Source organism: Macaca fascicularis, chromosome 16 (genome assembly GCF_037993035.2).
Source record: "Macaca fascicularis isolate 582-1 chromosome 16, T2T-MFA8v1.1".
Classification (NCBI taxonomy): Eukaryota; Metazoa; Chordata; class Mammalia; order Primates; family Cercopithecidae; genus Macaca; species Macaca fascicularis.
In genome coordinates, this window is record NC_088390.1 from 19,211,957 (window position 1) to 19,239,526 (window position 27,570).

Genomic DNA, 27,570 nt, shown 5'->3' on the forward strand with positions numbered 1-27,570 from the left:
AAAGGCATTTCACAGACCTTTAAGGAAACTGCTCCCATCACAGGTGCAGAGGCCTAGAAAGAAAGAAAGAATGGTTTTGTGGGCCCAGCCTGAAGTGTGCCCTGTGCACTTAGGGAGGGTTCAGCTCTAACCACGGCTCAAAGGGCCCTAGGGACAGCTTGGGCCACAGCCACAGAGGGTGCAAGCCATAAGCCTTGGTGGTTTCCATGTGGTGTTAAGCCTGTAGGTTTGCAGAGTACAACAGTGAATGAGGCTTGGCAGCTTCTCCCTAGATTTCAGAGGATGTATGAGAAAGCCTGGGTGCCCAAGCAGAAGACTACAGCAGGGCTGGAGCCCTCAGAATCTCTACTAGCACAGTATTGCCCAGCCTCAGGTATTCCTTTATTGCAAGAATGGCCTAACACATTCAGTAAGCCTCAGGATGTTTGGCCAACAAGGGAATAGAAGCCAGGGTGTGGGACAGAGCACCATGTGGCCAACACCTGAGTAGAAAGAGAAAACCTCCGAAGAGGTGGAATGGAAATGTGGGATTGGAGGCCCCACACACAAAAGTCCCCACTGGGGCACTGTTTAGTGGAGCTGTGGGAAGGGGGCTAATGTCCTCCAGGCCCTGGAATGGTAGAGCCACTGGCAGCTTGTACCCTTGTGCCCAGAAAAGCTGTAACAGGAGTGACAGGAGCTGAACCTTGCAAAACCACAAGGGTAGAGCTGCCCCAAGCCTTGGGAGTCCAGACCTCATGCCAATGTGCCTGGATGTATGTGGGACATGGAGTCAAAGGAGATTATTTTGGAGCTTTAAGGTTTTTTTGTTTTTTGTTTTTGTTTTTTGAGACAGAGTCTTGTTCTGTTGTCCAGGCTGGAGTGCAGTGGTGTGATTTTGGCTTACTGCAACCTCCACCTCCCAGGCTCAAACAATCCTCCCACCTCAGCCGTCTGAGTAGCTGGGACCACAGGTGCACACCACCATACCCAGATTTTATACACACACACACACACACACACACACACACACACACACACACAGAGAGAGAGAGAGAGAGAGAGAGATTAAGTTTTGCCATGCTGTCCAGGCTGGTCTCAAACTCCCGAGCTCAAGTGATCCACCTGCTCGGCCTCTCAAAGTGCTAGGATTATAGGCACAAGCCACCATGCCCAGCCTGGAGCTTTAAGATTTAATGACTGCCCTACTGAGTTTCTGACTTGCATGGGGCCTGTAGTCCTTTTCTTTGGGCCAATTTCTCCCTTTTGGAACAGGAGGAATGTTTACCCAATGCCCACATCCCCATTGTATCTTGGAAGTAAATAACTCGTTTTGATTTTACAGGTTTATAGATAGAAGAAGGAGATGACTTACATTTAAAACTTATATTCAAAAGGGATATAAGTTTTCATTGCAGCTTTAAGGTTTTTTTTTTGTTTTGTCTTGTTTTGTTTGTTTGTTTGTTTCGTTTTTTGAGACAGGGTCTTGTTCTGTTGTCCAGGCTGGAGTGCAGTGGTGTGATCTTGGCTTACTGCAACCTCCACCTCCCAGGTTCAAATGATCCTCCCATCTCAGCCATCTAAGTAGCTGGGACCACAGGTGCACACCACCATACCCAGATCATATATTTACATATATATACACACACACACACACACACACACATATATATATATATATATATATATATATATATATATAGAGAGAGAGAGAGAGAGAGAGAGAGAGAGAGAGAGAGACAAAGAGAGAGACAGATGAAGTTTTGCTATGCTGTCCAGGCTGGTCTCACATGAAACTCTGAACCTGGACGTGGGACTTTTGTGTTAATGCTGGAATGAGTTAAGACTTTGGGACACTTCCATCCTGGCTAACACAGTGAAACTCTGTCTCTACTAAAAATACAAAAAAATTAGCCGGGCATGGTGGCGGGCGCCTGTAGTCCCAGCTATGCGGGAAGCTGAGGCTGGAGAATGGCCAGAACCCGGGAGGCGGAGCTTTCTGTGAGCCGAGATTGTGCCACTGCACTCCAGCCTAGGCGACAGAGCAAGACTCCGTTTCAAAAAAAAAAAAAAAGACTTTGGGAGACTATTGAGGCCAGGCATGGTGGCTCACGCCTGTAATCCCAGCACTTCAGGAGGCCGAGACAGGCAGATCACTTGAGGCCAGGAGTTCAAAACCAGCCTGACCAACACGGTGAAACCCCGCCTCTACTAAAAATACAAAAATTAGCCAGACACAGTGGCGCATGCCTGTAATCCCAGCTACTCGGATGGCTGAGACATGAGAATCACTTGAACCCAGGAGGCAGAGTTTGCAGTGAGCCACGATAGCACCACTGCACTCTGGCCTGGGCGACAGAGTGAGGCCCCGTCTCAAAAAAAAAAAAAAAAAAAAAAAAAGACTTTGGGAGACTATTGGGAAGGCATGATTGTATTTTGCAATGTGAGAAGGACATAAGATTTGGAGGGGCCGGGGCAGAATGATATAGTTTGGATGTTTGTCCCTGCCCAAACCTCATGTTGAGATGTAATCCCCAATGTTGGAGGTGGGGCTTGGTGGGAGGCGCTTGGGTCATGGGGGCAAATTCCTCGTGGCTTGGTGCTGGCCTCGTGATAGTGAGTTCCCCCGAGGTCTGGTTGTTTAAGTGTGCGGCTCTCTCTGCTTCCGCTCTTCCCATGTGACATGCTGCTTCCACTTCCCCTTCCATCATAAGTAAAAGCTCTGAGTCCTCCCCAGAAGCTGGGCAAATGTTGGTCCCATGTTTTTTAATTGGCCATGAGCCAATTAAACCTCTTTTCTTTATATTAGGTTGATGCAAAAGTAATTGCAGCTTTAGCATTAAAAAAAAAAAATAACAGAAACTGCAATTGTTTTTGCAGCAATCCAATAAATTGCCCAGCCTCAGGTATTCCTCTATAGCAATGCGAGAATGACCCAACACATCCAGAAAGCCTCAGGATACCTGAGCAACAGGGGAATAGAAGCCAGGGTGTGGGACAGAGCACTGTGTACTGAACACCCGAGTAGAAAGAGAAAACCTCCCTCTGCGGGTGTGGTGGCTCATGCCCGTAATCCTGGCACTTTGGGAAGTCAAGGAGGGTGGATCAGCTGAGGTTGGTTGAGACCAGCCAATGTTGAGGTTGGTCAATATTGTGAAACCCCGCCTCTACTAAAAATACAAATTTTTTTTTTTTTTTTTGAGATGGAGTCTCGCTCTGTCACCCAGTCTGCAGTGCAGTGGCGTGATCTCGGCTCACTGCAACCTCTGCCTCCTGGATTCACGCCATTTTCGTGCCTCAGCCTCCCGAGTAGCTGGAACTATAGGCGACTGCCACTACGCCCGGCTAATTTTTTTTGTATTTTTTTTAATAGAGACGGGATTTCACCGTGTTAGCCAGGATGGTCTGAATCTCCTGACCTCGTGATCTGCCCGCCTTGGCCTCCCAAAGTGCTAGGATTACAGGCGTAAGCCACCGCGCCCAGTGAAATACAAAAATTAACCGGGCATGGTGGCGCATGCCTGTAATCCCAGCTACTTGGGAGGCCGAGGCAGGAGAATCGCTTGAACCAGGGAGGTGGAGGTTGTGGTGAGCCAAGATTGTGCCATTGCACTCCAGCCTGGGCCACAAGAGCCAAACTCCATCTCAAAAAAAAAAGAGAGAGAAAACGTCCAAGGAGGAACCCTGTAGAAAACTGCAACGTGACACGTGTTCACTGCACGTGGCACAAGCCGGAGAAGGAAATGTAAATAAAGCCTAGGAACAAAAACTCAGAGCCCTAATGAGTAAGTCTGGATTTGCAGGAGAGGAGAAAACACGCTTGGCACTCACAGCCTCACTGAGTACATTTTCTCCACCTAAGTGAGTCCACATGTTAATTTACTCGTGGGGGAGCAGCCAGCACAAAGCCTGTCCCTGCCAGTGATATGAACACCCTGGCCAGGCACATGCAGCCAGCAGCGCATCTTCACCGGGGCCATATCCATGGCTCCTGTGCTCTGTGGCTCTGCTCCTGCCTGGGTAAGGACTCCGTCCCCACAAAGACCACCACTGTTCTGCTTTTCTCCCACTCCGGGTAAGTTTTGCCTGTTCTGGAACCTCCTATTCATAGGCTCATACAATATGTTCTCCGTTGGGAACTATGTTCTTTTGGTGCAGCGTGAGGCTGTGTGTGCCAGCGGTGCTTTTATTGCTGAGCAGCTTTCCATTGTGTGCCTGACCACAGATTGCTTTCCGTTCTGCTATTGGTGGAATCCTGCGATGTTTCCAGTTTGGGGATACTATGAATGAAGCTGCTATGAACATCCTAATACACATCTTCTGGTGAAGTCATCATAGCATTTGGAGACCAAGTTTTTGTCATCGTTTATTCAGAGCCTACAGGACCAGAGGAAAAGCCTGCCCAGGGTCACACAAGGCTGAGAAGCCCAGTAAAGCACTCTCTGACGTCAGCAACTCAGGTCCTTTGGTCCTGTGCCTGGCCTGAGGACGGAGTCAGGCTTGTTCAACTTTCTCACCCCGTCACCTCAGGTTGCCCATATCCCATTTACAACATCAGGATTAGCTTCCAGGCCTCTGCGGGGTGAAGAAGGGGGACTGGTTTTCCTATTTCACTTTTAGCCTGGGCTTAGGCTATGAGCAGGTCAGAAAGGGGCAATGAGGCTGGGTGTGGTGGCTCATGCCTATAATCCCAGCACTTTGGGAGGCCAAGGCAGGCGGATCACCTGAGGTCAGGAGTTCAAGACCAGCCTGGCCAACATGGCAAAACCCCATCTCTACTAAAATACAAAAATTAGCTGGGGATGGTGGTGCACATCTCTAATCCCAGCTACTTGGGAGGCTGAGGCAGAATTGCTTGAACCTGGGAGGCAGAGGTTTGCAGTGAGCTGAGATCGCGCCACTGCACTCCAGCCTGGGTGATAGAACGAGACTTCATCTCAAAAAAAAAAAAAAGGGAGGCGGGGTGGGCAGGGAGGTCAATGAGATCATGTTTCCCACGCACTGTGTGAACGCTGGTGCTCCATGAAAGGATCACATAGGCAAAGCAGCCCCAGATGCAGAAGAAGCTGAGAAACCAAAGAACAAGGCATACACATCCAGGGTGTCAGCAAACAGTGGTTTATTTGGGGAATTCAACGCAGAAGCATGGTCTTGGGTGACAGCAAGACAGGTGTCCACACTCCCAGACCCAGGGCTTGTACGCCATGGAGAAAGTGTGTATTGCTCTACAGAGACAATGGCAGCAATCCAGAACCGGCAGGAATGCTGTGCGTCACAGCCTAGAATTTGTGTGATAACATCAGGGTTGACACGTTCTCACACTAAGGATAGGAAACTAAGGCCTTTCTCACACTAAGGACAGGAAATTAAGTCCAGGCCCTTTCATGGAACACCAGTGTTCCATGGTATTCCTAATTAAGTAGGAGTCAGGAGGCATTCCTGGGACTGGAGCTAATCAGAGTCAACACGGCAGGTTTGCAGCCCAAATAGTCACTTTGTCTCCGTAGTTGGTGACTCCCTTCCCCTCTGAGTCTCCCTATCCCCGTGTGCAAATGAAGGGGATTAGGGCCACTCTGGGGCTCATTCTGGGCCTAATGGTCTCTGAGGTTAACCATCAGTGATGAGTTAAGTGAAGGGGGGTGTCTTTTCCCTCTGCTTGCTCCAGTCACTTGGCCCAGAGGCCCCACTCCGAGTGAGCTCCAGGAGGGCTCCTGCATACTCCACTCCCGGAACACAGCTCCATGGATGCCATGATGGTCAGTGTTTTAAAATGTACCTGGGAGTTGCTTTTTATACAGATATGGCAAGGCTTAGAGATCTGGAGACATTTGCCATTGAAAACTAGTTACTTGGGCTGGGCATAGTGGCTCATGCCTGTAATCCCAGCACTTTGGGAGGCCAAGGCAGGTGGATCACCTGAGGTCAGGAGTTCGAGACCAGCCTGGCCGACATGGCAAAACCCTGTCTCTACTGAAAATACAAAAATTAGCCGGACGTGGTGGTGGATGCCCATAATCCCAGCTACTCGAGAGGCTGAGTCAGGAGGCTCACTTGAACCCCGGGGGATGGAGGAGGTTGGGGTGAGCTGAGATTGCACCACTTCACTCCAGCCTGGGCAAAAGAGCGAAACTCCATCTCAAAAAGGAAAAGAAAAGAAAACTAATTAGTTGGCCAGGCGCAGTTGCTCATGCTTGTAATCCTAGCACTTTGGGAGGCTGAGACGGGCAGATCAATTGAGCCCAGGAGTTTGAGACCAACCTGGGCAAAATGGCAAAATCCTGTCTCTACAAAAATACAAAAATTAGCCAGGTGTAGTAGGGCATGCCTGTAGTCCTAGCTACTCGGGAGACTGAGGCAGGAGGATCACTTGCACTGGGGAGGTGGAGGCTTCAGTGAACTGTGATTCTGCCACTGCACTCCAGCCTGGGCGACAGAATGAGACTGTGAGGATCCCACCCCAAAAATAAAAGAAAAAAAGAAAAATAGTCACAGTTCTCAAGAGGAGGGAGCACGCCACTCCACGCAGGGCCATGCAGAGAAGCACTGGGGTTGACCAGAAGGCAGGAGTGAGGGTACGGCGTGGATAAAAGGCTTTACTGGGTTTTATCTGGAAGGAATAGGCAAGGCAAGGTGAGTAGGCCTAGGGTTGGTTAGTTTGAATAATTTCCGCAGGCTCTGGGGTTTAGGGTGTCTCAAGTTGTCTGTTACCTGGCCCTGGGATGATCTGGGGTACAGAGGAGCTGCAGAGCCAGCCTGTGGACCTCCTGTCAGGGTTTCCTGTAGGCACTGCTCACCTCTCCTCCACCTTCCCAGAGCTTCACTGCCAATGAGCAGAAAGTCCAAAGAATTGGGAAAGTATCTGCAGAGACCCATCTTAAACTATGTACAGGCTTCCAGAAAACAGTCATTTGACTGGAAACCAAGTTAGGCTGTGGGTTGGAGAGGGCTGGGAGAAAATGACAGTGACATTTGTTTTTCTACCAAGAGACCCTAGTGCCTCTGTTGGGAGGTGGGGGAGCTTCTACACTGAAGTGGGTTAATCTCTGAACTGCTCCTCTAGGGCTGAGGCACCCCGGCCATGCATGATGCCCTGAGCAGGAGAGTCTGACCAGGAGCGGGCCCAGAGCAGAGTGCAGGTCAGAGTTGCTAAAGCCCACACCATGGGTGGCCTGGGGCTCTGGGGATTCCCTGGAGTGGCTGTGGATTGTTGAGCCTGGCAATATATTTTACATCACTTTTTTATTTTTTTTTTTGAGACATAGTCTCACTCTGTAGCCCAGGCTGGAGTGCAGTGGCATGATCTTGGCTCACTGCAACCTCCACCTCCCGAGTTCAAGCGATTCTCCAGCCTTGGCCTCCTGAGTAGCTGGGATTACAGGTGTGCGCCACCACACCCAGCTAATTTTTGTACTTTTAGTAGGGATGGGGTTTTACCATGTTGGCCAGAATGGTCTCGAACTCCTGACCTCATGATCCATCCGCCTTGGCCTCCCAAAGTGCTGGGTTTACAGGCGTGAGCCACCGTACCTGGTCTACTTTTTTTTTTTTTGAGACAGAGTCTCACTCTGTCAGCCAGGCTGGAGTGCAGTGGCATGAAATCGGCTCACTGCAACCTCCACTTCCCGAGTATTCTCCAGCCTTAGCCTCCCGAGTAGCTGGAATTATAGGCATGCACCACCACACCTGGCTAATTTTTGTATTTTTTGTAGAGATGAGGTTTCACCATGTTGGCCAGGATGGTCTTGAACTCAGGTAATCCACCTGCCTCAGCCTCCCAAAGTTTGAGATTACAGGTGTGAGCCACCGTGCCTGGCTTTTTGTATTTATTTTATTTTATTTTTTTGAGATGGAGTTTTGCTCTTGTTGCCCAGGCTGGAGTACAATGGCACAATCTCGGCTCATTGCAACCTCCACCTCCCGAGTTCAAGCAATTCTCCTGTCTCAGCCTCCTGAGTAGCTGGGATTACAGGTGCACACCACCACGCCTGGCTAATTTTTGGTATTTTTAGTAGAGACAGGGCTTCACCATGTTGACCAAGTGGTCTTGAACTGCTAACCTTGTGATCTGCCCGCCTCAGCCTCCCAAAGTGTTGAGATTACAGGCATAAGCCACCGCGCCCAGCCCACTTTTTGTATTCTTTTAAAATAGAGAAGTGGGGCCGGCTGCGGTGGCTCACGCCTGTAATCCCAGCACTCTGGGAGGCCAAGGCGGGCGGATCATGAGGTCAGGAGATCCAGACCATCCTGGCTAACATGGTGAAACCCCGTCTCTACTAAAAAATACAAAAAATTAGCCGGGTGTGGTGGCGTGCGCCCGTAGTCCCAGCTACTTGGCAGGCTGAGGCAGGAGAATCACTTGAACCCAGGAGGCTGAGTTTGCGGTGAGCCGAGATCTCACCATTGCACTCCAGCCTGGTGACAGAGCAAGACTCCTCCATCTCAAAAAAAAAGAAAAGAAAATCTGACTCAGGTGTGACCCCAAAAATCATCCATCCAAAATGTCCATTCTACAGATAGGGAACTCGTGACCCAAAGAATAAAGCTTGTCCAAGATCAAACTGAAGCTCAGGATTTGGGAATAGAAACCAAGGGCAAGGATGTAAATGGGATGTCCATCACTTACTTGTTTATTTATTTATTTATTGTGAGATGGAGTCCTGCTCTGCTGCCCAGGCTGGAGTGCAGTGGCTCAATCTCGGCTCACTGCAAGTTCCACCTCCCGGATTCACACCATTGTCCTGCCTCAGCCTCCCGAATCACTGGCACTACAGGCGCCCACCACCACACCCAGCTACTTTTTTTGTATCTTTTTTAGAGACAGGGTTTTCACCATATTGGCCAGGCTGGTCTCGAACTCCTGACCTCAGGTGATCTACCCCCTTGGCCTCCCAAACTGCTGGGATTATAGGCATGAGCCACTGTGCCCAACCTGGGTCACCAATTTCAGGGGCTGGAAAATCAAGCACAGGCTTATTTCCTCCCCTCCCCCCCACCTCCCCGGTGCCTGGAGTGCCCTGTAATGGCTAGTTCAATAACTGCCTCGAACATCTTAAGGTAAGACAAGACATAGTCATGAATATTTAAAGTCCTTCACTGCTCTCCAGGAACCTCCCCTCCCTCATTAGTGTACGTGTTGGGGAAACATACACGTCATTGAAATTTAAGTGCCATGATGATGAACTTTTTTTTTTTTTTTTTTTTGAGACAGGTTTTGGCTCGGTCTCTCAGGTTGGAGTGCAGTGGTGAGATCATAGCTCACTGCAGCCTTGACCTCCTGGCCTCAAGCCGTCCTCCCACCTCGGCCTCCTGAGTAGATGGGATTACAGGCGCACACCACCATAACTGGCTAATTTTTGTACTTTTTCTAGAGATGGAGTCTCACTATGTTGCCCGGGCTTGTCTCAAACTCCTGGGCTCCAGCCATCTTCTGGCCTTGGCCTCGCAAAGTGATGAAATTATGGGTGTAAGCCTGGCGAGGATGAATATTTTGTCTGCTTTGTTCAGGGTAATGGTCTCTGTGCCCATGACAGTGACCACACCCATGCATAATAGACAATGAATAAATACTTGCTGAATGGCTGAATGAATCAAGTACTCACTCTGCACACAGCCCTATTTCTGGATTTTTGAGGTGCTTCAATCAACAGATATTTACCAGTGGCTTTCTGTGTGCAATATACTATGATGACAGTCATGGAGTCAGAAAAATTTTAAAGCCACTGTTCATGTCCTAATAAGAGTTGCCATTTATTAGCGTAGAAGACAAACCACAAGTCGTAAGTGTAGCGATAATAACATGGCAAAGATGAAAGGGGTGAGCAAAGCCATGGGGGCGAGCCAGGCAGGTGGACGGACTGCAGCCATGCTCCGGGGCCTCCCGGGGAGATGGCATGCACCTCCAGGTGGGAGAAGAAGTGGGCTTTCAGGACAGGAGGAGGGACGGCTTTCCAGGGCTGGGGCCAATGCGTTATCTTCCAACTCTGAATTCTGCATTCTTCCTTCTCGCTCAACACAGTCGTGGGGACTGAATTCCCGAATTCCTAAGACTTCCCTTTCCCAGGGAACTCGGTCACTGTCCTGCCCACCTCTCCGATGGCTCCTCCTATCCCTGGCCACATCCACCTTTGGATGCTTCTTGCTGTCACACAGTCCCACAGCCAGCCCCACAACTGAGCGCCCAGTGTTTAGAATCCTGCAGCCGCTGGCCCCAGGCTTTGACTCCACGGGCTAAGGCCTTTAAGGACATCAGCAGGACTGAGCCAAAGAAGCTCCGCCCACCCAGCCAGAGAACACTGATGCAGGGAGATGGAAACAGGATTTAGTTACAGAGACCTTGTTTACACAAAGATATTCTAAGAGAACTCATAGATGGGAGGGAGTTGAGTCTTGGCTGCTGAAGCAGGCGAAAAGAGAAGTAAACTGATCTCCATGGACCATGGAGAGGTTCTGGGCAGATGGCACTGTGGGAAGAAGACAGGAGCAACGGCTGGATGGAAGGCAGGTGTGCTTTGAGTGTGACAGACAGCGGAAGACTGGGTTCAGCAGGACCCTAGGGGTTCCAGGTCATGTCACAGGTTTCTTAAGATATAATTCAGGCTGGGCGCGGTGGCTCAGGCCTGTAATCCCAGCACTTTGGGAGGCCGAGGCGGGTGGATCACTTGAGGTCGGGAGTTCGAGACCAGCCTGACCAACATGGAGAAACCCCGTCTCTACTAAAAATATAAAAATTAGCCGGGGGTGATGGTGGGTGCCTATAATCCTAGCTACTCAGGAGGCTGAGGCAGAAGAATCGCTTGAACCCGAGGGGCGGAAGTTGCAGTGAGCAGAGATCGCGCCATTACACCTCAGCCTGGGCGAAAGAACGAAACTCTGTCTCACATACATGCACACACACACACACACACACATAAATGGAGTGATATATATGGTCCTCTGTGACTGCCTTCTTTCCTTTGCATGTGCTTCCAAGGTTCATCCATGTTGGAGCGTGGATCAGTACCTCATTCCTTTTCATGACTGGAGAATACTCCAGTGTAAGATAAACCACATTTGGCTGTCAGCTGATGGACATTTGGGTTCTTTCCACCTTTGGCTACCATGAACATACCATGAATGTTTGTGTACGAGTTTTTGTGTGCATATGTTTTCATTTTTCTTGGATATAATCTAAGCGGAATTGCTGAGTCAAATGGTGATGCTGGTTAGCTTGGGAACTGCCAGACTATCTCCCTGCAACGCTTTACATTCCCACCAACAGCATTGAAGGGTTTCATTTATCAACACGTCTCCAACTTCTTGCCAACACTTGTTATGACTTGTCTTTTTTTACTATACCCATCCTAGTGGGTGTCAAGTGGCATCTCAGTGTGGTTTGGATTTGCACTTCCATGATGACAATCGATACTGAGCATCTTTTCATGTGCGTTGGGTAGTTTGTGTGTGTGTATATATATGGAGAGAGTTTTTCTTTTTTCCAGGATGGAGTTTTGCTCTTGTTGCCCAGGCTGGAGAGCAGTGGCGCAATCTCTGCTCACTACAACCTCCTCCTGGGTTCAACCGATACCCCTGCCTCAGCCTCCCGAGTAGCTGAGATTACAGGCATCCACCACCAGCACCGGCTAATATTTTGTATTTTTAGTAGAGATGGGGTTTCATCATGTTGGCCAGGCTGGTCTCGAACTCCTGACCTCAGGTGATCCACCCACCTCGGCCTCCCAAAGTGCTAGGATTACAGGCGTGAGCCACCGTGCCTGGCCAGTTTGTATATCTTCTTGGGGGAAATTTCAGACCTTTTATCTATTTTTAAAATTCTGTTATCTTTTTATTATTGTATTGTAAGAGTTCTTTATATATTTGATATGTTTGGGTCACAGGGACAGATCCCTCATGAATGGCTCAGTGCCCTCCCCATGGTAATAAGTGAGTTCTCACTCTCTTAGTTCACTTGAGAGCTGGTTGTTAAAAGGAGCCTGGCACCTCCTTGCCTCTCTCCCACTCTCACACTTGCCATGTGATGTGCCTATTCCCTCTTTGCCTTCTGCCGTGATTATAAGCTTCCTGAGGCCTTCTCAGAAGCTGAGCAGATAGGCCGGGCGCGGTGGCTCAAGCCTGTATCCCAGCACTTTGGGAGGCCGAGACGGGCGGATCACGAGGTCAGGAGATCGAGACCATCCTGGCTAACATGCAAACCCCGTCTCTACTAAAAAAAAATACAAAAAACTAGCCGGGCGAGGTGGCGGGCGCCTGTAGTCCCAGCTACTCGGGAGGCTGAGGCAGGAGAATGGCGTAAACCCAGGAGGCGGAGCTTGCAGTGAGCTGAGATCTGGCCACTGCACCCCAGCCTGGGCGACAGAGCCAGTTTCCGTCTCAAAAAAAAAAAAAAAAAAAAAAAGAAGCTGAGCAGATGTAGGTGCCTGCTTGTACAGCCTGCAGAACCGTGAACCAAATAAATGTCTTTGTAAATTACCCAGTGTCAGGTATTTATTTATAGCAGTGCAAAAAGGACTAACACAATATTCTAGATATGAATTCCTTGTCAGGTATATTATTTGCAAATATTTTCACCCATTATGTGGGCTGTCTTTTCATTTTATTGATAGTGTCATTTGAAACACAAAAGTTTTTAATTTTGATGAAGCCAAATGTATCTATTTTTTATTATGTTGTTTGTGCTTTTGACATCACATCTAAGAACCCAAGCTCACAAAGTCTTAGACCTATGTTTTCTTCCAAAAGAGTTACAGTTTGGGCTCTTACATTTTGGTCTTTGGTCTATTTTCACTTAATTTTGTATATGGCATGAGGTGGGCATACAACTTCATTCTTTTGCATATGGATATCCAGTTATCCCAGAACCATTTGTTGAAAAGACTATTCTTTTTCCACTGAATGGTCTTTGCAGCCCTGTTGAAAATCAGTTGACCATAGATAGATGAATTTATTTCTGGACTCTCGATTTTATTCCATTGATCTATATGTCTATCCTCATGCCAGTACCACCATCTCTTAGTTACTGTTGCTTTATAGTAAATTTTGAAATCCAGAAGTATGAGTCCTCCAACTTTGTTCTTTTTCAAGATTGTTTTGGCTACGCTGCTGCATCGAGTACCCATACAAATTTTAGAACCAGCTTGTCAGTTTCCACAAAGGATCCAGTCATTATTTTGATAGAATTACATTGATTCTCTAGATCAATTTCAGAGGTACCAACATCTTAACAATATTCCCACCCACAAACATGGAAAGTTTTATTTAGGTCTGTCTTAATTTCTTTCAATGAAGTTTTGTAGTTTTTAGAGTATAAATTTTATACTTCTCTTATTAAATTTATTCCTATGTACTTTACTATTTTAAGGATATTTAAAATGTAATTATTTTCTTTTTTTTTTTTTTTTTTTTTTTTTTTTTTTGAGACGGAGTCTCGCTCTGTCGCCCAGGCTGGAGTGCAGTGGCCGGATCTCAGCTCACTGCAAGCTCCGCCTCCCGGGTTCACGCCATTCTCCGGCCTCAGCCTCCCGAGTAGCTGGGACTACAGGCGCCCGCCACCTCGCCCGGCTAGTTTTTTTTTTTGTATTTCTTAATAGAGACGGGGTTTCACCGTGTTAGCCAGGATGGTTTCGATCTCCTGACCTCGTGATCCGCCCGTCTCGGCCTCCCAAAGTGCTGGGATTACAGGCTTGAGCCACCGCGCCCGGCCAATGTAATTATTTTCTTAATTTTATTTTTGAATTGTTCATTGCTAGTATATATTTTTTATTTTTAATTTCTTTTTTTACATTTTTTTAAGAGGTGCGATCTTGCTATGTTGCCCAGGCTGGTCTTGAACTGCTGAGCTCAAGCAGTCCTCCTTGGCCTCCCAAAGTGCTGGGATTACAGGCGTGAGCCACCACACCCGGCCCATTGCTAGTAGATAGAAATACAATAGATTTTTGCATAGCAATCTTTTTTTTTTTTTTTTTTTTTGAGACGGAGTCTCCTCTGTCGCCCAGGCTGGAGTGCAGTGGCCGGATCTCAACTCACCGCAAGCTCCGCCTCCCAGGTTCATGCCATTCTCCTGCCTCAGCCTCCCGAGTAGCTGGGACTACAGGCGCCCGCCACCTCGCCCGGCTAGTTTTTTATAGTTTTTAGTAGAGACGGGGTTTCACCGTGTTAGCCAGGAAGGTCTCGATCTCCTGACCTCGTGATCCGCCCGTCTCGGCCTCCCAAAGTGCTGGAATTACAGGCTTGAGCCACTGCGCCCAGCCTGCATAGCAATCTTTTATCCTGCAAACTTGTGGAATTAAAAGGTTTTTGTGGGATTCCTTAGGATTTTCTGTGTATCCTGTGGATTCATCTGGAATAGGGATAGTTTTACTTCTTCCTTTCCAATCTAGATGACTTTTATTTCTTGTTTTTGTTTAAAATCTCTACTACAAGGTTTAAAAGAAGTGATGGTCTTCTAAGTTCCTAATCTTAAAACCGGGGTAAGGCAAGCTTTTAGTGTCATATAAAAAAAAAAAATTACCCAGATAAATGTCAAGAATCTTACCCCTGTGTTTTCTTCTTCTAATAGTTTTGTAGTGTCCAGTCTTAAGTTTATGTCTTTAATCTATTTTAGTTGGTTTTTGTACATGATGTGAGGTAAAGTTCCAATTTCATTCTTCTGCATGTAGACATCTAGTTTTCCCAACATTGAAGAGATTATCCTTTCCTCACTGTGTTTTCTTGGCATCCTTGTCAAAGATAAGTTGACCATAGATGAGTGGATTTATACCTGGGTTTTCTATTCCATTCTATAGGTCTATATGTCTGTTTTATGCCAGTACCATACTGTTTTGATTAGTGTAGCTTTGAGTTTCTGTTGTTGTTTTGTTTTTGAGACAGTGTCTTGTTCTGTCACCCAGAATGCAGAGTTGTGATCATTGTAACCTCCAACTCCTGGGCTCAAGCAGTCCTCCCACCTCAGCCTCCTGGGTAGCCAGGACTGTAGGTGCATGCCACCATGCCCAGTTTAAATTTTTTGCAGAGATGGGATCTTTTTATGTTGCCCAGGCTGGTCATGAACTCTTGTAATATATGTTGAAAATAAGAGTTGTGATGCCTCTAGCTTTTCTTCTTGCTCAACGTTGCTTTGGCTATTTGGGGTCTTTTGTGGTTCCACACGAATTTTAGAATTTTTTTCTATTTCTGTAAAGAATGCCATTGAGGCCGGGTGCAGTGGCTCATGCCTGTAATCCCAGCACTTTGGGAGGCCAAGGTGCATGGATAACCTGAGGTCAGGAGAAACCCTGTCTGGCCAACATGGTGAAACCCTGTCTCTACTAAAGATACAAAAAATTAACTGGGTGTGGTGGCGCACACCTGTAATCCCGGCTATTTGGGAGGCTGGGGCAGGAGAATCACTTGAACCCAGGAGGCAGAGGTTGCAATGAGCCAAGATCGTGCCATTGTGCTCCAGCCTGGGCTACAAGAGTGAAACTTCATCTCAAAAAAATAAAAATAAAAAAATAAAAAATAGACCGGGCACAGTGGCTCATGCCTATAATCCCAGCACTTTGGGAGGCTGAGCCAGATGGATCACCTGAGGCCAGGAGTTCGAGACCAGCCTGACCAACATGGAGAAACCCCGTCTCTACTAAAAAAGAAAAATACAAAATTAGCCAAGCGTGGTGGCACATGCCTGTAATCCCAGCTACTCAGGAGGCTGAGGCAGGAGAATCTCTTGGACCCGGGAGGTGGAGGTTTCAGTGAACTGAGATCATGCCATTGCACTCCATCCTGGGTAACAAGAGTGAAACTCTGTCTCGAAAAAAAAATAAAAGAAATAAAAGAAAATAAAAAATAAATAAACTTTTCTCTCCTTAACCCACTCCATGTGTATGTGTCATTAATCTTCTCAGCATGAGATGACAAACCCTGTCTCTACTAAAAATACAAAAATTAGCTGGGCGTGGTGGTGCACGCCTGTAATCCCAGCACTTTGGGAGGCCAAGGTGGGTAGATCACCTGAGGTCAGGAGTTTGAGACGAGCCTGGACAACATGGTGAAACCCCTTCTCTACTAAAGATACAAAAAATTAGCTGGGCGTGGCGGCACACGCCTGTAATCCCAGTTACTTGGGAGGCTGGGGCAGGAGAATCACTTGAACTCGGGAGGTAGAGGTTGAAGTGAGCCAAGGTCACACCATTGCACCCCAGCCTGGGCGACAGGGCAAGGCCCTGTCTCAAAAACAAACAAACAAACAAACAAACAAAAAAGCAACTCTTGCATGCAAGCCATCAGGGAGGTCAGGTCTTAAGCATGAGCTGCCTAATTTTCCTTATTCAGCACCCTGTAAATGAATGCCCTCCTTTCTCCCTATGCAAACCTCAGTGTGGATGTTTGGCCTCACTGTGCCAGGCAAGCAGACTCCAATCTGGTCTGGTAACACTATTCTCTATTAGACTTATTTATGTTCTAACCTTTATTATTTCCTTATTTCTGCTAACTTTGAGTTTAGTTTGTTCTTTTTCTAGTTCCTTTAGATGTCACGTTAGTTGCTTATTTGAGACCTTTCTTCTTTTTTAGTATAGGCATTTATCACTACAAACTTTCCTCTTAGTATGTTGTGTTATTTTTTTTATGTGTCTTGAGATACTGTAAACCAAAGATGAAATTCTAAGCCCCACAACTGACGGAATGGATCCCTCCTCTCAGCCGAGGGGATTCCAAAGTAAACTTAAGAAACTAGTTGAGTTTCTTAAGTTTCCATGATGGAAAGGGGGTTGGACATGCCTTGTTATGGCCTCCTCCCTTTGGAATTCAGGCACAACTCCCAGCATTAACGTTAAAACAGAGATCTTAAGACTGACAAAACAGTCTTTGTAGTAATAAAAATTTGACACCAAATTCTAACCTGACCCTAGTATAGCATCACATGACAGACAGCAGGCCCCAAAAGAAATTAAAATATTTTACTTCAAAATATATTTCTTTGCCATATTTTGAAATGGCCCTCCAATGCTGTCTCTTGTGGGGAGAATTCTCATTCTGTAAAGAATTCCCTTCCTTTTCCAGGTCTTTCTCTGATCCTGAAGAGATTAGCTGTGAGTCTAGCACCTTTTAAAGGTCTGAATAGGAAACATTTGCCATCTATTGCCTCTAAAGGCAGCCACCTATGAGACTTCATCTACATAGTAAGAACCTTGATCTCTAGGACCTTTTTTTTTTTTTTTTTTTAGATGGAGTCTCACTCTGTTGCCCAGGCTAAAATGCAGTGGCTTGCCCAGGCTGGAATGCAGTGGCTCGATCTCAGCTCACTGCAACCTCCACCTCCTAGGTTCAAGCAATTCTCCTGTCTCAGCCTCTCAAGTAGCTGGACTACAGGCACATGCCACCACACCCAGCTAATTTTTTTGTATTTCTAGTAGAGATGGGGTTTCACCATATTGGTCAGGCTGGTCTCAAACTCCTGACCTCTCAGGTGATCCACCCGCCTCGGCCTCCCAAAGTGCTGGGATTATAGGCGTGAGCCACATGACCAGCCAGTCTCCAGGACCTATCTTTATTTATTTATTTATTTTTGAGATGGAGTCTCCCTTTGTCGCCTAGGCTGGAGTGCAGTGGCCTGATCTCAGCTCACTGCAAGCTCCACCTCCCAGTTTACACCATTCTCCTGCCTCAGCCTCCCGAGTGGCTGGGACCACAGGTGCCCGCCACCTTGCCCAGCTAGTTTTTCGTATTTTTTAGTAGAGATGGGGTTTTACCATGTTAGCCAGGATGGTCTCGATCTCCTGACCTCGTGATCCGCCCGTCTTGGCCTCCCAAAGTGCTGGGATTACAGGCTTGAGCCACCACGCCCGGCCTTCCAGGACCTATCTTAATGTGGACTCTCTACTGATTCCAGGTCTTTGGATAATAACTCTTTCAACCAATTGCCAATCAGAAAACCTTTTAATCCACCTATGACCTGGAGGTCCCCCATTTTGAGTTGTCCTGCCTTTCTAGACCAAATTGATGTATATCTTACATGTTCTGATTGGTGTCTGTCTGTAAATTCTGTCCCCCTAAAATGCATAAAACCAAGCTGTAACCTAACCAACTTGGGTACATGTTCTCAGGACCTCCTGCGAATGATGGAGCTGTGTCATGGATCATGGTCCCCACATTTGGCTCAGAATAAATTTCTTCAAATATTTTACAGAGTTTGGGTTTTTCATCAACAATATATTTTTAAAATTTTTATTTATTTTTTAGATGGAATCTCTGTCACTCAGGCTGGAGAGCAGTGGCACCATCTCAGCTCACTGTAACCTAGCCTCCTGGGTTCAAGTAATTCTCCTGCCTCAGCCTCCTGCGTAGCTGGGACTACAAGCATGTGCGACCATGCCCGGCTAATTTTTGTATTTTTAGTAGAGACAGGGTTTCACTATGTTAGTCAGGCTGTTCTCAAACTTCTGACCTCCAGGTGATCTGTTTGCCTCGGCCTCCCAAAGTGCAGGGATTACAGGCTTGAGCCAGTGCGCCTGGCCTTCAACAATATCTTTAAATTCCCTTTTGATTTATTTGACTCAATGATTGTTCAAGGGTATGTTGTTTAATTTCCATGTATTCGTGACTTTTCCCATTTTCTTGCTGTTATTGATTTCTAGTTTCATTTCATTGTGGTCAGAAAAGATGCTTGTAATGATCTCAACCTTCTTAAATGTGTTAAGACTTGTTTTGTGATCTGACCTGTGACCTATCCTGGAAAGTGTTCCGTGTATGCCTGAGAAGAATGTGTATTCTGCAGTTGGGTGGAGAGTTCTCCGTGTGTCTGTTAGGTACTGGTCTATAGTGTTGTTAGAGCCAGCTTTGTTGTTGTTTTTTGGAGACAGAGTTTCGCTCTTATTGCCCAGGCTGGACTGCAATGGTATGATCTCCGCTCACCGCAACCTCCGCCTCCCGGGTTGAAGTGATTCTCCTGCCTCAGCCTCCCGAGTAGCTGGGATTACAGGCAAATGCCACCATGCCCAGCTAACTTTGTATTTTTAGTAGAGACGGGGCTTCTCCATGTTGGTCAGGCTGGTCTCGAACTCCCGACCTCAGGTGATCCGCCCGTCTCGGCCTCCCAAAGTGCTGGGATTACAGGCGTGAGCCTCCGCGCCCAGCCTGAGTCAGCTTTTTATAGGTTTTCTGTATGGATGCCCTATGCACTCATGTATGTGGGGTATTGAAGTCCCCTCCTATTATTGTATTACTGTTAATTACTCCCTTCAGACCTGTCAATACTTGTATTATATGTTGAAGTACTCTGATATTGAGCTCATATATTTATAATTATTATATATGCCTACTGAATTGACCTTTTATCATCACATGATGACCCCTTGGCTGTCACTCTGCTCTTCCATTTACTGAGATGCTTGCACTCACGTGGTTTTATGCTACCAGCTTGTCTCAAGGGTTTTAGGGCCCACTCATCCCCATTGCACAGTGTGTAGCAAAGGCATCTCCTACCTCTGCCTTGGCCCTCTGAAGAGATGCACTCCAACATTCCTGTGGTGCTGGGATTCCTCCCCCTCATACTCCTGGCTGCTTTGGTAAGTGGTGAAATCTTCGGGGGCCTCCGTGGTGCGACCTCACCTGGTGGGTTTACCAGCCTTACACGGCATCATCCATCTGAGCATGCTCACGTCACTGAAACTTCTCATTCCTTCTCCCACTGTCTCTGGCAATGTGGGCCTTTTTAACCTCACTTAGTTTGGGTAATTCCTTTTACCATGCTTCTAGGTGCCAGTGTAATTACATGTTTTGTTTTATTTTTTTGAGACAGAGCCTTGCTCTGTCGCCAGGCTGGAGTGCAGTGGCGTGATCTTGGCTCACTGCAACCTCCGCCTTCTGGGTTCAAGCGATTCTCCTGCCTCAGCCTCCAAAGTAGGTGGGACTACAGGCGTGTACCAGCTAAGTTTTGTATTTTTAGTAGAGACAGGGTTTCACCATGTTGGCCAGGATGGTCTCTATCTCTTGACCTCGTGATCCACCCGCCTCAGCCTCCCAAAGTGCTGGGATTACAGGTGTGAGCCACCACGTCCGGCCATAGTTACATGTTTGTATCAACTTCTGGAGTCCTTTTCCCGATGACAAATCTTATATCCCGGGGGAGTGCTTCCAAATTGAGGAAGTCCTCATCTTCCAAATTTGTTTCTCCCTGCCCTTGACTCAGGCCCTCAGATCCAGCCCCATGAGGACTCTCCCCATCCCTGCTGGTCCATGGGGACTAGGTCCTGTAGCTTCTTTGGAGCAAAAGATCATCTCTCCCTTTTCAGACTAGCACATACCCAGATGGGACACACTGTGACTTAACCCTCGTTAGTGGCCTACTGGCCAGATTGTGAGGTGGAGGAAGATCTGAGGCGGGTGATGTGGTTTTGCAGGGGAGTGGCCTCTGCACTGTCTGCAAGCGAGGGAGGAATGCTCCCTAAATAAGGAGGAGGGAGCCAGTTCTGCAGACTCGGAGGATTTGGGAAAATCTGGTGATTCAGGATTTGAGGTTGCATCTTGCCCCATCCATGCTTCATGGTCCCCATAATTTTCCAACCAGCTCATGACCTTGGTGTGGCAGGCCTGTTCAGATGGGGAGTTCCTCTTTTTTTTTTTTTTTTGAGACGGAGTTTTGCTCTTGTTGCCCAGGCTGGAGTGCAATGGCATGACCTCGGCTCCTCGCAACCTCCTCCTCCAGGTTCAAGCGATTCTCCTGCCTCAGCTTCCCAAGCAGCTGGGATTACAGGCATGCACCACCACGCCCAGCTAATTTTTTTTGTGTTTTTAGTAGGATAGTGTTTCTCCATGTTGGTCAGACTAGTCTCAAACTCTCGACCTCAGGTGATCCTCCCGCCTCGGCCTCCCAAAGTGCTGGGACTACAGGTGTGAACCACCGTGCCCAGCCGGAGTTCCCCTTCTTTGGGTTCAGTTACTCACAATTAAGACCTGGGCCCGGGCCTCAGCTTTCTCCATCCTTCTGAGGCTTTACGTGCTCCGAAGGAAATCCTGCAGCTTTTCTCATTTAGCTTTAAATTGCTGATTAATCAGGCTCTGCTTAGCTGCAGCCACTCCAGTCCCACTCTCCTGACAATGACTGGCTCTCCCACATTCATCATTCACTGGTACATTCCCTTCCACCTCTGCATCCACCAGCTGTGACAGTTTGAACAATGGTACCTCTGCTCTGTGCGGGGGCATATGCCCACTCCATCTACCCCCAGCAAAAGGGTCCTTATCAGCAGCCAGGCAGTGGATGATCCAGAGCCAGAATCCCATCTTAGCATCTTCTTCCTCAGACCCCTCCTGGCCTAGCGGTCACAGGTTGGGCTCTCCGGAAGCAGTATCTGAGAGGGAGGTTAGTGTGCAGGTTTCTTAGGGAGTGCCCTGTGATCGCCACCCACAGAAGAGAAGAGAACGAAGCAGGGTCAGGAAGAGGCAGAAACTGGCTGCCTTCAGTGGAGGCCTCAGCCAACCCATGTGTTTATCCCCACCCTAGAAGGGTGTTGCTGAAGGAAATTAGACTGGTTGGGTGGAGGCACGTTTAGAGAGGCCTGATGGCTGAAGGCTGTCTGCCAATAGCATTCCCAGCAGTGTGGCCAAGAAATGTTTCTTTTCCAAAGGCGGATCTGGATGGTCAATTGCAGTGTCCCCTTTAGAGGGAGTGGAAGAAAAGTGAGACGCATGAGAAGCTGGAAACACCAGCTGCCATCATCACCCTCATCATTGTTCCTGTTGTTGCTTTTAACCTGCTCCTTCTGTTGCTACTGGAAGTGCTGCAGGGGCTTTGGTATCTACACAGGGCTCAGTGACCAAGAGTTCAGAATAAGTAGGGCCCTCTAGATTACTCGGCCTCCTCCAGCAAAGATGTCAATCTGGAGACTGGGAAAGGTGGAATTGTCTGGAGACTATTCTCATAGTTCACAAAGCCAGCTGCACACTAGAATCACCTGGGTATATATATTTTTTCTTTTCTTTTCTTTTTTTTTTTTTTTTTTTTGAGATAGAGTCTCACTCTGTCACCCAGGCCGGAGTGCAGCGGCACGATCTAGGCTCACTGCAACCTCTGCCTCCCCGGTTCAAGCAATTCTCATGTCTCAGCCTCCCGAGGAGCTGGGACTACAGCCGCCCACCGCCACGCCCGGCTAATTTTTTTTTATTTTTACTAGAGACGGGGTTTCACCATGTTGGCCAGGCTGGTCTCGAACTCCTGACCTCAGGTAATCCACCTGCCTCTGCCCCCCAAAGTGCTGGGATTACAGGCGTGAGCCACCGCGCCCGGCCGGGAACATTTTTTAAACTACGTCTGGCTCTACCCTCATAAAACTATAAAATTATTTTAATGGTCTGGAGCTGTAGTTGGGATATTCCGTTTTATCTTGTTTTTTGAAACTCCCCAAATACTTATAACGTACAGGCTGACAAGAACACCTGATTCAATCAGTTCTCTGGGCCCTGACTTTACAGATGCAGAAACTGAGACCAAGAGAGAAGGAGAGATTTGTCCAAGAACACAGGGTAGCTAGTGGGAGGAGCCAAACCAGAGTCCTAAACCTTGACCCATTTTCCCACCATTCAACACCGCTCCTCGGGCTGAGCAGGGCCTGGTCCTGCAATGAGTTGCAAACCGTCCGTGGGATGACAACTGTACAACTTTCATATTACATCAGCCCTTACTTTGTGGAGGTCCCAGGGACTTCTCGGTATAAGGTTAGGCTCAAGGAGTTCCTAGTCAGGAAAAGCTCCCTAGCGTGGGCTTGAGTAAAGGCCAGGTTGGAATTCAAAAGTTGGAGGACAGCAGAACTTCCATTCCAACTGATGGGCCAGGAGAGAAGGGGGCTCAGCAGGGGTGCATGGAGACCAGTGTGACAGATGCAGGGAGAGCGGTGGGCCACAGGAAAAGGGAAGCCAGACTGGGAGGGAGAGGCCAGGCAGTGCCATGAAACACCAGCCACCAAACCCAGGGCTATGAATGGGTTTGAGACTTGGACCAGAGTCAATGGGGACTTGGAAGCTGCTTGAGCCTGGGAGGCACCTCGCCAGAGGAGAGCTTAGAATGTGGCTTCTGGGAGCAGGCATGGTGTTCAGGTGGACTGAAGACTGGGACTGAGAGCAAGGAAAAGGCCACAGAGTCACCCTTCTGTTCTGGGAAGGTGGGGCCCAGGTGCTGCTCCAGCACTTGTCAGAGCTGCCGTCAACATTTATTATATTAGAACCCGGCGTGGTGGTGCGGTGCCGTAGTCCCAGCTACTCAGGAGGTTGAGGCAGGAGGATCACTTGAGCCCAGCAGTTCAAGGCTTCAGTGAGCCGTGATCTGAGATCATGCCTGTGAGTAGCCACTGCACTCCGGCGTGGACGATATAGATAGCAGGACCACATCTCTAAAAAAAATATATAGAGTTCTGCTGTGGGCTCTGCTCAGCCATGCCGTGGGACAGCCTTGCCTGCCCCTCACCCTGCCAGCAGGAATCAGTGGCACAGGCACAGGCTACTAATGTGGGTGTTAACAAGAGTGGGCAGCACCCAACCCCTGCTGGGTGAGGGCTGGGGACAGCAGGTGTGACTGATACACTGGGCAAAGGTGCCTCCCCTCCTGTCTCTGGCCTCTGGGCCTCTGGGCCTGATGGGCTCCAGCCTAATCCCAGCACTTCCTTTCCAGATGCTTGAAGGGAAAGCCCCACAGCTCTTGGTGTGCTGCAGGCTCTTAGCCCAAATGCTCCCCTCCTGAACCCTCGTTGCTCAACATGGAACAGGGTCTGGCCATCCCATCCAATACGCCACCGGAGAAAGAGACGGATAAAAATGAGCCCAGGGCCAGGCGAGAGGCACAAATGAAGACCGGACAGCAAACGGCACAGGGAGAACAAATCTCAGAATGGATGGATCGAAGGCACCAAATAAGTATGACAACAGACGAAAGCAGAGCAGGGAGCTGGCACCGTGCCGCACGGGAAAGTCACTGGCAAAGAACCGCACTGAATCGTTGTCCGTCTCCCAAACTCTCGGTGCCTTTCCCTCTCTGTGTTTGTGTGTGTTCGTCTGTGCCCGTATGTACACTTCTACTCCCGTGAGATTCAAATTAAGCTGGGGAAGAACAATGGGAAAAATTTCTGAATAGGGGCTATCTTGGCCTGTGTTGCTATAAATGAACACCTAAGACTGGATAATTTATAAAGAAAAAATGTCGGCCGGGCGTGGTGGCTCACGCCTGTAATCCCAGCACTTTGGAAGGCCAAGGTGGGTGGATCACCTAAAGTCAGGAGTTCGAGAACAGCCTGGCCAACATGGCAAAACCCCATCTCTACTAAAATACAAAAATTAGCCGGGGACGGTGGTGCACGTCTCTAATCCCTCTTCCTGTATGTTACAGGCTGAATTGTGTCCCCCACTCCCAAATTCATATATTGACATCCAAATCCCCAGTACCTCAGAATGTGACTGTATTTGGAACCAGGGCCATTATATCGGTGGGCCTTAACCCAATATAACTGGTGTCCTTACAAGAAAAACATTATTCTTCCACCCACAGAATTCGCTGTTGGGAAACCAGAATAGTGTCAGAAATAGTGGCAGGAAACATGGACTCGAATAGCGGAAGGGAGGTGTTTTTATTACTTAGTTCTCCCACCCTCAGTGAAAAGAGACAAGTAGGAAAGAATTCTGATTGTCAGTGAACATAGAACTCAAGAAATTGTATACCAGGCGCAGTGGCTCATGCCTGTAATCCCAGCACTTTGGGAGGCCAAGGCGGGCGGATCATGAGGTCAGGAGATTGAGACCATCCTGGCTAACATAGTGAAACCCCGTCTCTACTAAAAATACAAAAAATTAGCCGGGTGTGGTGGCGGGCACCTGTAGTCCCAGCTACGCGGGAGGCTGAGGCAGGAGAATGGCATGAACCCGGGAGACAGTGAGACTCCATCTCAAAAAAAAAAAAAAAGAAAAGAAAAGAAAATTTGTTAAGTCTATAAAATGATAGTTTAAAGCATGGTGGTATGGTCTGAATGTGTCCAACCCCCAAAGTTCATGTGTTGGAAACTCGGTCCCAATGCAGCAATGCTGGGAGGTTGGGCCTAATGGGAGGTTTTTGGGTCACGCGGGCTCCGCCTTCATGAATAGATTAATGCCATTTTTACAGGAGAAGATTCATTACTGTGGGAGTGAGTTCCTTATAAAAGCACCAGTTCAGCTACCTCTTGCACTATCTCTCTCTCTCTCTCTCTCTCTTTCTCACTCTTTCTTTGCCCTTCCACTATGGGACCACCCAGCAAGCAGGCCCTTGCCAGATCCTGGAGCCTTCTAGAACAGTGAGCTAATAAATTTCTGTCCATTATAAATGATAAGACCCTTCTCTGATACCTCAAAATGATGTATGGGTGTGACTAGGAGGGCTTTTAAGAATGTTAAAGAAGGTGATGTCACTGAAAATGGTGTAATAGAGAACTCCAAAACCCATCCCTCCACTAAAGCAACAATTAAACTGGCAAAAAATGTCAGAATTTACTTTTCCTGAATTTTGGGATAATAAAAACAACCACTGAGGGACTGCTTAATGAAAAAAAGGCAGCTAAATTTTGGTAAGAGATATTGTGGCATTTCAATGTAACCCCCAATCACCTCTCAATCCCCAATTCAGAAAGCAGCCATGGAGATGGTGGCCCACATTCCTGGTGCAGCTTGCTTGTGCCAGAGAGGCCAATAAGGTCCTTGTTCTCAAAAGGCTGTGATTGTATTTTTCGACCGGTGTGGCAGCAGCCAGAGGGGCTGACTCAGAAGCTTGCCTTTGTTTCATCACCCTCAGAACTTTCAGCACTGGAGCCACCTTCCCAGCAGTGTTTGTCAAAAGTATTTAAAGGCATATGCCAGCTGTAGCCACCTGGAGCAAGGGAAAACAGATGGGGCCAGAAGCAGACACACCAGAGCGCCTAGGAGGGAAGAGGCTGGGGAGGGAGAAACATGGAGAAATAAAGGCTTCGAAAAGCTCCTGCATAGCCGGGCGCGGTGGCTCACGCTCCCAGCACTTTGGGAGGCGGAGGTGGGCGGACCATGAGGTCAGGCGGGCGGACCATGAGGTCAGGAGATCAAGACCATCCTGGCTCACACAGTGAAACCGCGTCTTTACTAAAAATACAAAAATTAGCTGGGGGTGGTGGCGGGCGCCTGTAGTCCCAGCTACTCGGGAGGCTGAGGCAGGAGAATGGCGTGAACCCGAGAGGTGGAGCTTGCAGTGACAGAGCGAGACTCTGTCTCAAAGGAAAAAGAAAGAAAAAAGAAAAGCTCCCGCATATACCAGGAAATCTAGAGAAGCCAGGTGCATGCCCAAGGCTTGACACATGCTCCAAAAAGAACTGAGCAGACATGAAGCTTATTCCTCTGGCTGATCTCTAGACTCTCTGCAAGCAGGGATAAAAATTAAAGCAGAGTTGTATGAGGTCTGGCTAAGCACTGATGGAGCGCCTCAACTCAGAACAAATCTGCAAAGTGTGGAAGAGGTTTTTTTAATTCTTTTCATTTTATTTCTTGGTTTTATGGCTACAGATAATTAAGGATCATTAACATTGACCACTAAGGAAAAGGAACAGAGAATTCAGTGACCACACACACACAACAAAGAATAGTTTACAAAGATAATTTTAAAAGACACTGGGCCGGACGCGGTGGCTCACGCCTGTAATCCCAGCACTTTGGGAGGCCGGGACAGGCAGATCACAAGGTCAGGAGATCGAGACCATCCTGGCTAACACGGTGAAACTCCGTCTCTACTAAAAATACAAAAAATTAGCCGGGCGTGGTAGTGGGCGCCTGTAGTCCCAGCTTCTCGGGAGGCTGAGGCAGGAGAATGGCGTGAGCCCAGGAGGCAGAGCTTGCAGTGAGCCGAGATCGCGCCACTGCACTCTAGCCTGGGTGACAGAGTGAGACTCCTTCTAAAAAAAAAAAAAAAAGCCAAAAAGTAGAACCCAAATATTCACCAACTGATGAATGGAAAAATAAAATGTGGCCAGGCGTGGTGGCTCACATGCCTGTAATCCCAGCACTTTGGGAGGCCGAGGCGGATGGATCACCTGAGGTCAGGAGTTTGTGACCAGCCTGATCAACGTGGTGAAACCCTGTCTCTACTAAAAATACAAAATTACAAAATTAGCTGGGTGTGGTGGCACATGCCTATAATCCCAGCTACTTGGGAGACTCAGGCAGAATCTCTTGAATCTGGGAGGCGAAGGTTGCAGTGAGTTGAGAGGCCATGCACTGTATGATTCCATTTACATGAAATACTCAAAACAGGCAATTCCTTTATAAAGACAGCAAGTAGACTAGTGGTTGCCTTGGGCTGTAGAAACTGGCAGATGTGATGGTTAATTTTATTTGTCACCCTGACTGAGGAACAGAGTGCCCAGATATTTGGTCAAACATTATTCCAGGTGTGTCCGTGAGGGTGTTTTTGGATGAGATTAGCATTTAAATCAGTAGACTGAGTAAAGCCCACTGCAAATGTGGGTGGGCCTCATCCAATCAAATTGCAAATGTGAGTAGGCCTGATTAGAACAAAGAAAACCCTCCCTTGAGTAAGAGACAATTCTTCTGCCTTTGGACTTAAAACTACATTGCTTCTTCCTG